This window comes from Astyanax mexicanus, chromosome 16 (genome assembly GCF_023375975.1).
Source record: "Astyanax mexicanus isolate ESR-SI-001 chromosome 16, AstMex3_surface, whole genome shotgun sequence".
In the NCBI taxonomy this organism is placed as follows: Eukaryota; Metazoa; Chordata; class Actinopteri; order Characiformes; family Acestrorhamphidae; genus Astyanax; species Astyanax mexicanus.
In genome coordinates, this window is record NC_064423.1 from 8,557,270 (window position 1) to 8,573,206 (window position 15,937).

At 35.9% G+C, this 15,937-nt stretch overlaps 2 long non-coding RNA genes across 9 annotated transcripts in view; one reads left to right on the plus strand and one right to left on the minus strand.

Annotated features, from left to right (window-relative positions):
• The window catches only part of LOC125782217 (uncharacterized), a 530,592-nt gene extending 517,965 nt beyond the window's left edge, over nt 1–12,627 (plus strand). For 4 of the 8 annotated variants that reach the window (XR_007424832.1, XR_007424831.1, XR_007424829.1 and 1 more), the window contains 2 exons: nt 9,361–10,347; nt 10,472–12,627. This is a non-coding gene — a long non-coding RNA (uncharacterized LOC125782217). Of the gene's footprint in view, nt 1–5,886; nt 6,674–8,108; nt 8,387–9,360; nt 10,348–10,471 lie in introns of those variants that run through there. The other 4 variants (XR_007424827.1, XR_007424830.1, XR_007424825.1 and 1 more) reach the window with 4 other exon arrangements.
• LOC125782222 (uncharacterized) lies at nt 9,281–10,292 on the minus strand. Its single transcript, XR_007424837.1, has 2 exons — nt 10,207–10,292; nt 9,281–9,451 (listed from the first exon to the last, which is right to left on the minus strand). It is a non-coding gene; the product is annotated as an uncharacterized LOC125782222 (long non-coding RNA).
• Nucleotides 12,628–15,937: the final 3,310 nt, after the last annotated feature.

A 15,937-nucleotide genomic window follows, 5' to 3' on the forward strand; every position in this document is an offset into this window, starting at 1 on the left:
GACACACAGTCCAAGCTGTTTGAGGTCTAGTGTAAAGTTTCTACAATCAGTGAGGGAGATGCAGATTTCCAGCAGGCACACTGCCCATACTGCCAAAAGTATATTAACATTTTCTGAGACACTGATTTTTTTTTTTTCATTGGCTGCAAGCCATAATTATCAACAATAAAATAAAGAAAATGCTAAAAATAGATCACTGTGTGTAATACATCTATACATGGGTTTCACATTTTTACTGATTTACTGAAATAAATTTTTTTTTATTGACATTTTAATTTTTGAGAGGCACTAGTATACATATCATCACATCTTTTATCAATTGTTCTTCACCTGTTGTGTGAAGCTTGCCCGCTTTTGCCACCTGTGAGTTAGTGTGTTAAGCAGTTTTATTGATATTGCTTCTGGTTAAAACATTATTCTTTTCTACTGAGAAACTCAGAAGAGTTTAGACAGAGGAAAACAATAAGAGTGCCAAGCAGTGAACTACAGTTTTTACAATCTTATTTACATATTAGTGTGCATCACTGATGCACTTAATAAGTTAAAGTAAAGGGACTTTACTCAGTTTCTAAAGGGTCTGTGACACCATGGTCTCTTTTGGGTTAAAATAAACTAATTTGGACTATATAATGATAATATGTAAACAGAATCTGAAGTTTCCTTCTAACAAGGCGAACATGATTACAGACCAACCCGATAAAAGATAACATCACTGGAGAAGACCTCAAGGTCCCATGTAATAAACAGGATGGTGAATACTGGGCTGGTATTTGAGGGCCAACCCATTCTCTCTCCACTTTTTTATTAGACCCCGCTCTCTCACATTTAACTACACAAACATTACAAGGTCATACACCTAACGATTAGCATTGCTGTGGCTGTGTGTAATCTGTTCAGCAACACTTCTATGGGATAAGGAAAATGACAGTAAAATAAACCTGGGCATGTCCTTTTCTGCAAAACAATAAAAAATAAATAAAAATCATATGTAACTGTATATCTAACCTGTATATAAACCTTGCAAATTATATCATATTATTAATCATTCAGAGCATGTTTGTGTGTTCAATTTATATGTGAATTGCATAAAATAATTAACTAATTAAATTAAATTCATATTCACACCCACACACACAGTGATAATATATGCCCAGACCATTGGGCAGCCATACCTCTGTTGCGCAGTTAGAGTTGCTCAAACCAGGGTATCGAACCCAAAACCTTGTCGATGGCCCTGTCCTCTTACCACTGAGCCACCACTGATTGCTATTAGAATTTATAAGAATAAAAATTTTAAGTGAAAATATAAGCTAAACATAATTGGAATAAGTGAAATTCAACAACAGTAACTTTCTGTGAGAGAACTTTTTTCAGAATTTTGGTCTGACTTAAAGAGTTCGCAAAAAGTTCAGTACAAAGTGTTTCACACCACACCATTCTGAATAACTTTAAGTCATACTTTAACATTTAAAAATTATGCAAAACAATTTAAAATTGTCTTAAGGGTTAAAAATAAAATCAATAGACATCAGTTGTGTCTCAATTTAGCTCTTTAAACTGGTTCAGTTAGAAATGTGTGTAATAATGTACAGCAAGGTGTGTCTTTAGCAGCTGCGAGTGAGAGACAGGTCAGACTCGTACTTTTCTAAAGAGTGAGTGTGTGTAAAGGTAATACGTCAGGTACAGAGTGCTGAAGTTAAGGGTGCGCTCTCCGGGGGAAGTGTCAGTCTACTTTTACTTTTAGATCCATCCACAGCCTTTACATTCCCAGAATGTCTGCTCACCTTCCCAGAGCTATAATAAGCAGGTAAAGCTGAATATTAGCTACAAAGTACAGCTATCATGAAGATCCACTAAAAAGGATCCAGAACAAAATAGAGAAACTCTAGTTTTAAGTCTAGGGATAGTGTTTATAAAAAAGTAGTACACTGAAATAGTTCACTAAATATATAATTGAGATTTATTTGGGGTCAGGGACAGGAGCAGTGATGTCAGTAACGCGTTACTTAGTAACGCGTTACTCTAATCTGACTCTTTTTTTCAGTAACGAGTAATCTAACGCGTTACTATTTCCAATGCAGTAATCAGATTAAAGTTACTTATCCAAGTCACTGTGCGTTATCTCTCTCTCTCTCTCTCTCTCTCTCTCTCTCTCTCTCTCTCTCTCCACCTCACACACACACACACACATCGCGTAATCCATAAAGTAACTAAGTTTTTTTTAAGGAGTAATCAGTAATCGGATTACTTTTTCAAAGTAACTATACCATCACTGCTCTAGGCTGTGTCATATATGCTTATCAGTTTAACCCTCTATTGTTTCCTGGGCTTGTAGAGCTGATGTCATGTAGGATTTTCTGGTATGAGAGAGGCAGTCAGACAGCTTGTCTTTCTTAAAGCTTTTCTGAATTCGTTTTTTTCTGTTATGATCAACAGGAAGCCAGGTATGCGCCGGTCGCTGTCGACGTCCAGCAGGGATGAAATTATTCGCTGGTTTAAAGAGGAGCAGACCCTCAGAGTTTGTTTACAGCAAGGCGAGAGTCGAGTTGCCCCCTGGTTTCATGGTGAGTTCAAAGTGTGGGCCATCTGTGAGCTTTAATCCAAGAAAAACCTCTCTCTCTCTGTCTAAGTGTTCTGCTTATAATTACTGGGTTTGTTATTATTATTATTTCAAAGGATTAATGCTATTTCTTTATATTTGTTTGCAATATTAGTAACATAATAAATAATTATCTTACAGTCAATAAATTGAAATACGTGATTAAACGTTTTTGATTTGAGCTCTTTCTCTTTGTACACAGGTATTATTACTTGTGAGGAGGCGGAGGATTTGCTGAAGTCAGGCAGCGCTGGAAGCTTCCTGGTCCGTGTTAGCGAGAGGATCTTTGGATATGTTCTTTCTTACAGAACATAGTCTATGACTCCTGCAAGTTTGGGCAAATTTCACTGTATTGTTTATTTTATATTAATTGTTTTTTTTTATTCATGTTTAAAATTAAATTTCTCATGATTTTCCCATAATGCCAAAACAGGTCCACTACCATTTGAAAGAGTCTGTCCTAGGCTATCACCTCTGCAAGTTTGGGCAAATTTCATGCTTAAAATTAAATTTCTCATGATTTTCCTATAATGCCAAAACAGGTCCATGACCATTTGAAAGAGTCTGTCCTAGACTATGACTCCTGTAAGTTTGGGCAAATTTCACTGTATTGTTTATTTTATATTAATTTTTTTTTTTTTTTTTACTCATGCTTAAAATTAAATTACTCATGATTTTCCCATAATGCCAAAACAGGTCGATGACCATTTGAAAGAGTACAACATAGGCTATCACCTCTGCAAGTTTGGGCAAATTTTACTGTATTGATTATTTTATAATATATTTTTTTTTTATTTATGCTTAAAAATGTATATAAAATAAATGTATATAAAATAAACAATACAGTGAAATTTGCCCAAACTTGCAGGAGTCATAGCCTATGTTTTACTCTTTCAAATTGTATTGGAACTGTTTTGGCATTATGGGAAAATCAGTAGTAATTTAATTTTAAACATGAATAAAAAAATAAAACAAATGAATATAAAATAAACAATACAGTGAAATTTGCCCAAACTTGCAGGAGTCATAGCCTATGTTGTACTCTTTCAAATGGTCATGGACCTGTTTTGGCATTATGGGAAAATCATGAGTAATTTAATTTTAAACATGAATAAAAAAAAAATATATATATATATATATATATATATATATATATATATATATATATATATATATATATATATAAAATAAACAATACAGTGAAATTTGCCCAAACGTGCAGGAGTCATAGCCTTGGACAGACTCTTTCAAATGGTAGTGGAACTGTTTTGGCATTATGGGAAAATCATGAGAAATTTAATTTTAAGCCTGAATAAAACATTATAAAATTAATATAAAATAAACAATACAGTGAAATTTGCCCAAACTTGCAGGAGTCATAGCCTATGTTTTACTCTTTCAGATTGTAGTGGACCTGTTTTGGCATTATAAGAAAATCATGAGAAATGTAATTTTAAACATGAATAAAAAAATAATAATAATAATATAAAATAAACAATACAGTGAAATATGCAGAGGTGATAGCCTAGGACAGACTATTTCAAATGGTAGTGGACCTGTTTTGGCATTATGGGAAAATCATGAGAAATTGAATTTTAAGCATGATAAAAAAAATACAAAAATGAATATAAAATAAACAATACAGTGAAATTTGCCCAAACTTGCAGGAGTCATAGGCTAGAACATACTCTTTCAAATGGTAGTGAAGCTGTTTTGGCATTATGGGAAAATCATGAGAAAATTTATTTTAAGCATGAATAAAAATAAAAATGAATATAAAATAAACAATACAGTGACATTTGCCAAAAGTCATAGCCTAGGTTGGACTCTTTCAAATGGTCATTGATCTGTTTTGGCATTATGGAAAAATCATGAGAAATTTAATTTTAAACATGCATACATTTTTTTTATTAATATAAAATAAACAATACAGTGCAATTTACCCAAATTTGCAGAGGTAATAGTCTAGGATGGACTCTTTTAAGAGGTACTGGATCTGTTTTGGCCTTTTGGGAAACTCATGAGAAATTTAATTTGAAGCATGGATTGAAAAAGTAATATTAATATAAAACTCTCTCTCTCTCTTAAAAACCGATGGGATTGTTATGGTATTATATCAAATAGATAATGTACTGCACTAAATCTACAGTGAGGTGAGTTATTTTAATCCGTTTTCTTCTCGTTTCTGGGCTTAATGTATGTCTGAATTAATATAACCGACTGAAACGTGTCTGTCTCTCTCTGTGTTTTTTAGCGTGCTCTCCTCCTGCGCGTCTGTTTACCGTAAAATCGCGCGTATACGCGCGGATAGCTTGACTCCGGTAAAACACCAGCATATACTCCTTAATAACTGCCCACATCTTCCCCAAGGTACACAATAAGACACTTCAGCAGACACAGCCGGCCCATCGGGAATCCTCACGAATCTCCCGATTAGCCACTCCGGGCCTGGACACACTGACAAAGTTGTAATTAACTGATTTCCAATTTCCAGTCTTCATTATTCATCTTTTAATAATGCTTTTTCCGCCCAATTCCTTTGGAGGGGAGTGCAGACATATGTTCTCAGTCTTCAAACTGATTGGGCATAAAAAAGGCCACTGCAAATTTCATATTTCTTTATTTGTGGATTTCATGCATCTGTTTGCCAGTATTCATGCCCTTACTGCTGTCATTATCAGCCAGCATTGGCAGAGCAGCCAAAAAAATATTGAGAGCATGTGTGCTGTTTGACAAAAAAATTATATAAAATAAAAAAACACTTGAGGCTTGTAGTGTAAAGACAGCCACTGACACTGGTGATTTTTTTTTTAGATTTTATATAACATTTTATTATTTTATTGTTTATTCTATTATAATTCTGGTCTAAGTGATTCCTAAATGGCCAGTGAGTTTATTTAACTGCGACTGAGTGAATACAGCCCAAACCCAAGGTGTGTTAAAAACAGTTTTTTTAGTCCGGTGTTCTGTCGAATTTTGCTACCCATCGATACATGCTTCCCAAAGGTACTGCGCATGCGCCGACCTACACAATTTAATTATTTCTCGTGTTTTATGTATAATTAATCTGGTTTAGGGGGCGTTATGTGCATTACACAACCTAGACGCACTATCATTGCACAGAAGTGTAAATGGAAACTACAAATTACACTTATTATCATAAATAAATACAAAAGCAGTTTGTAATGAGCTATATTTACTATAACTTTGCCATGGTACAATGAATTATGCACTCCAAATCTACTAACGTACATCTACTGGAATATCACTGGGTGCATGCCCTAAAATAGTGCTTCTTTTGTATTTTTACAGTTAAATATTCATTGGGGCAGCACGGTTCGACAAGGTAGCAGAATTCGACAGAACGCCGGCCCTCTTTCTCCAGTCCAGCTCCGCCCGCCCTCTCATCAACAGACTTTTGGAAGAAACCAAAGTCACTGGAAAAGAGGGGGAGATCTGAGATTTTGAGGCATGATATTTAATATAATTAAAATAATATATTTCACCGTTCCTATTAAATTATGATTATTTACGTTTATATCTCACGTTTTAATACAATATAACATATAATGAATATATTAAAACACACAAATTAAAAACCTTTCGGGCAACAAAAAAACCCCGAACCTAGTTTTGAATGGTCGTGGCTCCACTCCACTGAATCAGTAGCCACAACAAAGACGTCCTTTTCTCCGGGAGCTGCATGGGGACTGCAGGAGTCCAAAGCCTCGCTGTGTTTTATGGGGAACAGTTATTAATATTGGGTCAAATAATCCAGTATTTCTTCACTCTGGTGCTGAAGGTCCGCTGCGCTGCTCTTTATTGTGTTTCCCATTTACTCTGTTTTCATTTAAAGCCCCTCAGTCTTAAAACAGCGGCACTAGCGGGCCTCCAGCGGGCCTTCAGCACCGATAGTGATTATTACCCTGCCGGATTAGATTAGAGCAGCGCGGCGGAGCTCTGTAAGTCCCGGTGAGTAATTTAGTTAGCTGACTGTTTCAGCTCTCGGTGAAGCGCGGTCTTATTATGATACTTAAACGGCGCTGGGTGTTTGTTTTGTTTCTGAACGAGCAGGTGCTGCTGCAGGTAATCGAGCTAACTGTAGCTAATTATCTTAGCCAGCCATCCTCCACTCGCTAGCTCGCTAACGTTAGCTATCTTACAGCGTTATTCGCCATTAACACGCTTTAAATAGTCTTACCACTATTTAAAGCGTGTTAATGGCGAATAACGCTGAAAGATAGCTAACGTTAGCGAGCTAGCGAGTGGAGCATGGCTGGCTAAGCTAATTAGCTACAGTTAGCTCAACCGGCTAAGCTAATTAGCTACAGTTAGCTCAACCGGCTAAGCTAATTAGCTACAGTTAGCTCGATTACCTGCAGCAGCACCTGCTTGTTCAGAAACAAAACAAACACCCAGCACCGTTTAAGAGCTGATTCACGATCTTCTCTCCCAGCACAGGGTGTGTTTTTCTCAATCAGCAGCAGCTTTTAAACCACGCTGTAGTTCAGTAATAAGATCGCGTTTCACCGAGAGCTGAAACAGCCAGTTGGCTAACGGTAGTTAAAATACCTAACAGGCATGAGAGCTCTTCTCGGTACTCCGGTCTAATTCGGCAGGGTAGTTGTAGATATTTAATTTCTGAATCTTATTAATACTGAATTAAAGTATGGTAATCTGGCTAATGTTAAAAAAGTCAACTAGCTTTTTACCAAAACACTTTTAGTTAATTTATACCTAAATTTAGCGGTGACGAATAAAAAATAAATAAAAAAAAGGGGGGGGGGGGGGGCGTCTGCGCATGCGCGAATATTTGCGGCCGTCTGCGCATGCGCGAATATTTGCGGCCGTCTGCGCATGCGCGAATATTTGCGGCCGTCTGCGCATGCGCGAATATTAGCGGCCGTCTGCGCATGCGCGAATATTTGCGGCCGTCTGCGCATGCGCGAATATTTGCGGCCGACTGCGCATGCGCGAATATTTGCGGCCGACTGCGCATGCGCGAATATTAGCGGCCGACTGCGCATGCGCGAATATTTGCGGCCGTCTGCGCATGCGCGAATATTTGCGGCCGTCTGCGCATGCGCGAATATTAGCGGCCGTCTGCGCATGCGCGAATATTTGCGGCCGTCTGCGCATGCGCGAATATTTGCGGCCGTCTGCGCATGCGCGAATATTTGCGGCCGACTGCGCATGCGCGAATATTGGCTCATGCGCAGACGGCCGCTAATATTCGCGCATGCGCAGTCGGCCGCTAATATTCGCGCATGCGCAGTCGGCCGCTAATATTCGCGCATGCGCAGACGGCCGCAAATATTCGCGCATGCGCAGACGGCTGCTAATATTCGCGCATGCGCAGACGGCCGCTAATATTCGCGCATGCGCAGACGCCCCCCCCCCCCCCCCCTTTTTTTTATTTATTTTTTATTCGTCACCGCTAAATTTAGGTATAAATTAACTAAAAGTGTTTTGGTAAAAAGCTAGTTGACTTTTTAACATTAGCCAGATTACCATACTTTAATTCAGTATTAATAAGATTCAGAAATTTGCTGGAAACTGGCTGTTTCAGCTCTCGGTGAAACGCGATCTTATTACTGAACTACAGCGTGGTTTAAAAGCTGCTGCTGATTGAGAAAAACACACCCTGTGGTGGGAGAGAAGGTCGTGAATCAGCTCTTAAACGGCGCTGGGTGTTTGTTTTGTTTCTGAACAAGCAGGTGACGCTGCAACTGGATTTTATAAAGATGTGAGAAAAGAATGCTTTCGTCGTGGATTTAACATGAAAAGGTAAGCTGCTGTTATGTTCTGATCTGTGCAGGCAGTTTATGCACTTAACGTAACTCCGTTAGACAACTAACTTACAGAGCTAGCGTTTGTTGTGTCTCCGGCTTAGTTTTCTGCAGTCCATGATTATTACCTAAGGTGTTTAGTTTATTTTGACCCCAAACAGCAGCATTCACTGCATTTTGCATACTATTAACTAACCGCGTGAATCCGTTGCAAGTTAGCGTTAACTTCATCACAAACGAGTAACGGATTAGTAAACACACTCTTGTCTTTTTTTTGAATCCTCACAGTTTCTGTCAGAAAACACTGAAAGAAAACTTCTCCTCTGTCTCTGTTTATACAGCGATGGTTTGGGTTTAAAGCTGGGTTTGTTGTGCTGGATATTTGGTTAGGAGCAGGAGATTTTATAAGATGTGTGGCTGCATAATTGTGAACTGAGATCGCGGTCTGTGAAGTTACACCCGCAGCTAACCAGTGACTTTAAAAAACAAATAAACACAGCTGTTACTGGACTTTATGGGTTTTAAAAAATGAGTTAATTACTTTTAAAAGACTAGGCTACTAATGTTGGCCCTGCTGAGTCCAGCTGATCATCCAGAAATAAACATTACCTATGCTGGTCAAAAGCTATTTAAAGAGCTAACCTCCCAGGGTGTGTTTTTTTTTTTTTTTTTTTTTTTCTGGTTTTGAGCATTTTTTAAGGAGGGAGTGTACGTCTGTGCTGCAGTAGAAGAGTGTAATTTTAGAAAAGTTGCTGTATTTGTCTTAGATAGTATAGACTTTAAACATGTTACAAAAAATTAACACTGGACCGTGTTTTTAAATACTTGCCATTCTGGATGTCCTGAACATTTTCATGCATATTTTTTACGTCGGTTAGTTTTATTTATATAAAGTAAGACCTGTAGATCTACTTTATTGGATAAATTGATACAGCTACCATGAACTGTTTTGTTTCTGTTCTGTAAAATCAGGCCCAGTTCCAAAAGACACAACATCCTCAGTGTCCTGGAGCTCCAGCTGAAGCACTGGCCACTCCACCTTCTCCATCCCCACCCAAAAGAGCTTAATGAATATATGTTAATACATTAATAGCTTAATATTATTACTCTATTTGTTCTTATTACTGACTTACCAGGGGAACTAATTAAGGGACGGAAACACACACAGAGAAATGTGTTGGCAGTGCTGTTGCTAATTGTACTGAGTGTCTGCAGTGTACTGGGAGGATTGTGCTGGGTGCTTATTGTTTCTCAGGTGGTAAATCATGTTTGTTGTTGAATGTACATTTTTTTCCTTCCCATCTTGTAAAATCCTGCCTTTGCAGTCCACTTTAAAATATTTCCAAACAGAGAGGTGTAATACGCTCTTTCGATCTTACAGCTGCTGCTCACACTGCTAATAAATAAAAAACAAACCCAGTTGATTTTATCGGAGCGCCAGTACCCAAACCCGACTGACTAAAACTTTCAATCGTAACCACCTTACACTTAACGATTGAGATAACACGACCGCAACTCAACTGCAGCTCGACTCTAGCCAGACTCTCGTGATTTTATCCTGACTCTGTGAAATCATTGGAAAATCGTTAGGTACCTGAACACTCTTCTCTCTTCACCCTTAATGTAGCAGCTACCCACTGAATAACTGTTAGCCTGTTCTATAGCGACTGTAATTTTCTTCTGTCTGTTTCTTACACTCTGTAGGTACTTATATATTTTTTTTTTATTGAACGTGGCAGCGTGCCGACAATCACAAGTATTGCAAATGTTGGGATAAATTTCAGCCAATTTAACTTTACTAGAATGTGCTCTGTGTACTCTGCAGGTACTTCTAAGGCAGCTAGTTGAAGGCGTGATTGAGGTCCATGCCAGAGGGGTTCTGCACTGTGACCTCAAGCCATAGAACATCCTGGTTCAGATGTACAGTTAGGAACCACGCCTTCATCTTCTGTTCTTCTGGTATGGGTTTTCAGTGAACACTACAGGCAGAGAACTGTCTTCGTAGAAGCTACCATTACTGAATAGAGATTCAGGTCAAAAACATTCCTTAACGCTCAGTCACTGTCTCTAATTTACTTTTCAGGACCTTCCTCATGAGTGGTTTACCCATGAGGCCAAATCCTCCACAGTGTTGCAGATAGGAATCATCCTGCTGTGTGTGAGAGGTGACCCTTCAACACCAGCACGGAGATCACCTCAAAGAAGTCTCAGATCATCTCTCCACCATCTGCTCTATGACCCCTGGCTAAGTATACACCACGACACAGCCACCACATCAGGCACACCTCAGTCAGGTACCATATAAAACAATAATAATAATAATTTTAAAAAATCTATATTTTCAATCTCTAGTTTAGAGAGTTCTCTAGTAGAGCTGGGCGATTAATCGATTTTATCGATAAATTCGAATTTATAGTTAAGGACAATGTGTTTTTATGAAAATCGATTTTCTCTGAGTTTTCTTTTTCACCACAGACGCTCCTCTGTGGGCACAGAGTGAGCTTAGCTAGCTCCCTCCATACCTCCCTCCCTCCAGCGCGCGCACCCCCCGCCCCTCCCTCACTCCCTCCCTCCCTCCCTTGCACGCACAAACACACACGTGCGCGCACACACACACATACACAAAACACATGACGGCGGAGCTTAAGAGCAACTGGCTCCGTGATCTGGAGTTGGTTCGGTTTTGCAGCGGCGGACGTAGACCAAACAGGTCCTCGCTGTAAGGTGAACCAATTTATCACTATACCTTAAACAGAAGCATGTAGCGGAGTGGGAGAAGTGCTACTACCATAGGAATGAACGCAGCAGCAGCACCAGTTCACCATTCAACGTTAAACAAGGAACTGTCCCTGGCACATCTTCCAACCGTGTACCAGGTTTTGTATGCACTACAAGTTAAGATGTTTTGCATATTCATGAGAAAAGATCTCATTTTATAGAACACTGGCACTTATTTAAATGCTTTGTTTTGCAATTCTAGCCCAATAGGGAAAAGAATTTACTTAAGAGCATATAAATTGTACTTGTTTTCTATTGTGTACTTTGTAAGTTTTATCAAAAAAAAAAAAAAATGGGCACCATTTTATTTATTTCTATTTGTTTTTAAGGGTGTGTTTATTTATTTATTTATTTTTTAAGTTTGAGGGTGCATTGTGTCAGTACCTAAACTATGTTGGAGAAAGCTTTCTAAAAGTCACTAGATGTTCTCACTGTTTACAATAGTTTTTTTTTTGCTTGTTTCTGGTTGCACTTTAACCACAAATGGAACATTTTAAGTGAAAACAAATTAAATAAGAACTAGTTTTAACCATTTCTTTATCATCTTTAGTTTGATTTTTAGTAGGGGGAAGAAAACGATTTAAATCGAAAATTGGATTTAAAAAAAAAAAATCTAAGATTTTTTTTTTTCGGCCATATCGCCCAGCTCTATACTCTAGTTTAGAGGTTTTTTTTATAAAACACACCTAAGGAAAATAGCAGGTATTAATAAAGCTATTGATTCCATACTTTTAAAAAGGTAATGATTTTCTTTAACTATATAAATGTTTTAATCGTTTTGTGTATTGTATGCTTTTAATTGCTTCCTGTTTTGTATTTGTGTTCATGTACTTAAGGCTTTAATCCTTTTATCTTGATATTGTTTATCTTTTGATGTTTATTAATTACTTAACTGTATTTATCTTTATGTAGTATACTGTTAGTGTTTTAATCCATACACTTTTTGTATATATTTCTTTTATTGCTTAGTTACTTGCTTTATTAATGGTTATTGTATTGGTGTTTTAGTCTTATTTTGGGCTTATATTCATTAAAAACATTTTAACGTTTGTCTTTTAGTGCTTTAATCAATTAATATTGTACTTACCTTTTACTATTTTACTATTAATCTTTCTGTACTTAATTATATATTATTTTTTATTTATTTTTTTATAAAAATTAAAGGCGGGTTTATTAATTGTATGTCTTTATACGGGATTTTATATTTGCATTGTATGTATTTTTGTTTCATTTAATGTTTATGCTCTTTGTCTTTTTCAGATTTTTACATTTTTAATTTGTGTATTGACCCAAGGAGTATGGGTTCCTCTCAAGGTTTCTATCTCTCTTTCTGAGAGAATTTTCTTTGCCGCTGTCTCCTTTGTGCTTACTCAAAAGAGGTTTGGACACTTTTTTTTTTTTTAACTGTTCTTAATTTTGTTTGTTTCTTAACTTTGTCAATAAATGTTTTTTTTATTGCTATCACTTTTGTCTGTTTATTTGATCACACTATCGCTAAGTTTCTTGAAATGTGTTTATGGAAAAAAATTAATTTTAATATTTTATTAAATGTGGATTTGATGCCCACATTCAACCACTTTTTAACACTTCAACTAAACACTGAAAGAATAAATCAGAAATTATTGATTTATTATTAATGTAATGAACAGAGATGTTCTGAAGTTAAAAGCTGATTATCCCATGTGTCTCATATTCCCAAATATGATAAGGTTGATAAGGTCATGTCAGCTTCAAGGACAATTTCAGTTTTGTATTTCAGTGAAAGTTGTTCCTTTAATTGAATTTATATAAATAATGTATCTGGTAATATACAAAGGCTCTCAGTGTTGTTACACCTTTTTGTTTTACTTAAAACCAAAGTGTAATTTTCAACAACTCGCCTCTATGTGATGTTTGACCACTTAGGAATTACACTGACATTACTTCTACAAGTCATGGGATAGTAGGTTTGATGCTGATCATGAAGTGTTACCTCAATGTATTGGCCAGTAATTTATTATTGAAGGTTATTCATTCAAATTTATTGTGACTGGTGGTCTGCCTACAATTGTCTGTGCAACTCTGAGAAATATCTATATACAACTTTTAAAGCGATTAAAGCTTTGGGATTTACATGTGCAAAATTAAGCCCTGCATACAGAAATATACTGATAACTTTCTGATGCTTTAAAAAATAAGAATCAAAGGAATCAAATTCCAAAAGATAAGCATTAGCATTTCAGAAGTACTGTCCGAGGTCAGCATACACACTAGAAAAACAGAGAAAAAAAAATCACAGTTCTTACAGTCTGCTTGTCTTACCAGGTTCCATGAGACACTGCAGTATCCCTTTATTCATCCAATAACATAAATTATACATTAATAAAACATCTGTTTTATTAGAAATACTTGTTCAAATTACAAATTAGCACCCACAACTCCACAGAGGTTGGAGGACCATAATTTAATATAATTATATATTTAAGTTACATGATTTTGAGCATATTACTACATTATTTTGCCTTTCAAAAAATGCCAAGTGAGCAAATCAAATCTAAAACTTTTTTTTGTTCCCCCTCTGCATGTGATACATAGAGATCAGTAACATCTTTCAGTAAAAATGGTCTGTAAAAACAATATGAAATTTGAAAAGGAAAAAAATACAAGCTACAAAAAATGTAACTTTCAAAATAAATTCATGGTGATCACTTGATTATGACTGAAATGGACACCTGCTAAAACCACATACCTATCCTTTTGGTTTGAGGTAAATCTGTCTACCACAAACCAAAATATACAATTACAGTAGAGGAATCCTGCTTTAAGATATTTGGCCTCAGATGCATCAGTAGCACTTTACAATTAATTTACATTGTTTAACCATACTTATGTTAGAATGCCTCAACTAATTATTATTATGACACTATTTAAGATATTAATTCCTACAAAATGTTAAAACTGATATCGCAATTCATCTTTATTTACAACATTCTTAAGCATTACAATTTAGAAATGTTAAATAATATTTACCACTTAATTAAAACAAAAAGTTTTAACAAAAGTTCTGACGCTTTAAATGAACACTGTCAAAATTAAATCCTTCTCAGTAGTTTATCGGTTTGGGTCCGCATTGGACAACGTCTGCATATATGTGATCCCTGGCCTCGACCATATACACGGTTTTGTTTTATCAAACCACTCCTTGCTGCCCTGCAGAGAACAACAGGTTCAATATTCAGTTTTACAGTGTTAAATATGTCAGGTCAAGAAATACTTTCTTTATTTTATATTTTTTTTATAAAAACAAGTATTTATGTTAAGTGAAATCAAGAAAGACCATATTTTATTTTTTATAAAAAAATTATTTATGTTAAGTTAATTCAAGAGAAATGGTCTTTTAATTTTATAAAAATAAATAGTTCAACTTTAAATGTCTAGAGATACATTGATGCTGTTAAAAATGCATTTTCCAATAAAGGGAGTATTGGTAAAACTGGTTATAATTTTTATGTTAAGGCGGCGGGACGTGGTGTGTGCAGCTGCTTAAAGTAACTAATAAAGTAACTTGTAAAGTAACTTAGTTACTTTTAAAATCAAGTAATCCATAAAGTAACTAAGTTACTTTTTAAAGGAGTAATCAGTAATCGGATTACTTTTTCAAAGTAACTATACCATCACTGGACAGGAGACAATACTGGCAGACAGAGATTGTAAATGGTGGATAGATGGAGAGATAGATAGATCACTTTATCCCAGATTATTAATGGCAAGAATAGTAGTAAATATATTTGCACTCAAGGGAAAACTTAATTGTTCCCTCAAAGGTTTCAAATTGGTCTTTACCGGTTCAGATGTGTTCCCTCTAAAGTACAAAGTCTTTCCTATCAGCAGGGAGTACAGATTTGTACCATTTAACCAGCCAAAAGGTAAATTCAGTATTCTGTGCCATTGAACTTATAAACAAAATATAATATTGTTATAAATTTTTAATTTAGAAATGTATGAAAATTTTGGATCTTCTTGACACATATATTTAGTTGATGATGATGATGTTTATAATCTTTACTGTACAAAAAACAAGGTACAGCCCCAGCGAGAAGCTTTGTACTCTTTTTTCTTTTCTTAGTGTGAGAAAGGAAAACAAAATATTTATATATATATATATATATATATATATATATATATATATATATATATATATATATATATATATATATATATATATGCTGCATATGTATGTGTATCTGGAAAGCGCATATTAATAGATAAAGTACCAGTATCAGTAGTACCAGTTATGTGGTACTTTATAATGAGTGGAGACTGAGGGCGGTATCAGATTGTAGAGTGTAGAAATGGTCAGTAGAGGGAAGTATAAGACAGTTAACGTCAGTGTTCAGAGGGATGCGTAGGAAAGCAACTTATGTATACATTTTGACCTTCGGCTACCCACAATTCACTGTCCACATACAAAACAAAGTAATAAAAGAAAAATAGCCCAACCAAAATTGAGCAAAAATGTAAAAAAAAAAAATTAAAGTGTTGTTTTTTGTGCTGTCAATATTAATAAGCATTTTAGTTTTACTTTATTTATTAATTTATTCATTTTAGTACAGAACATATGTGCTTACAGGACAATACAGGTATAATATGTCAGACATGGATCTTTGCATCCCCTCCAAAGTCCTTATACAAATCGTACTCATCGCCAACCGATTTATTACACTAAATTACACTTTACATTTTCTTCACATCAACTGACCCTAAAGGTGACCAATACTCACAGACACAACCC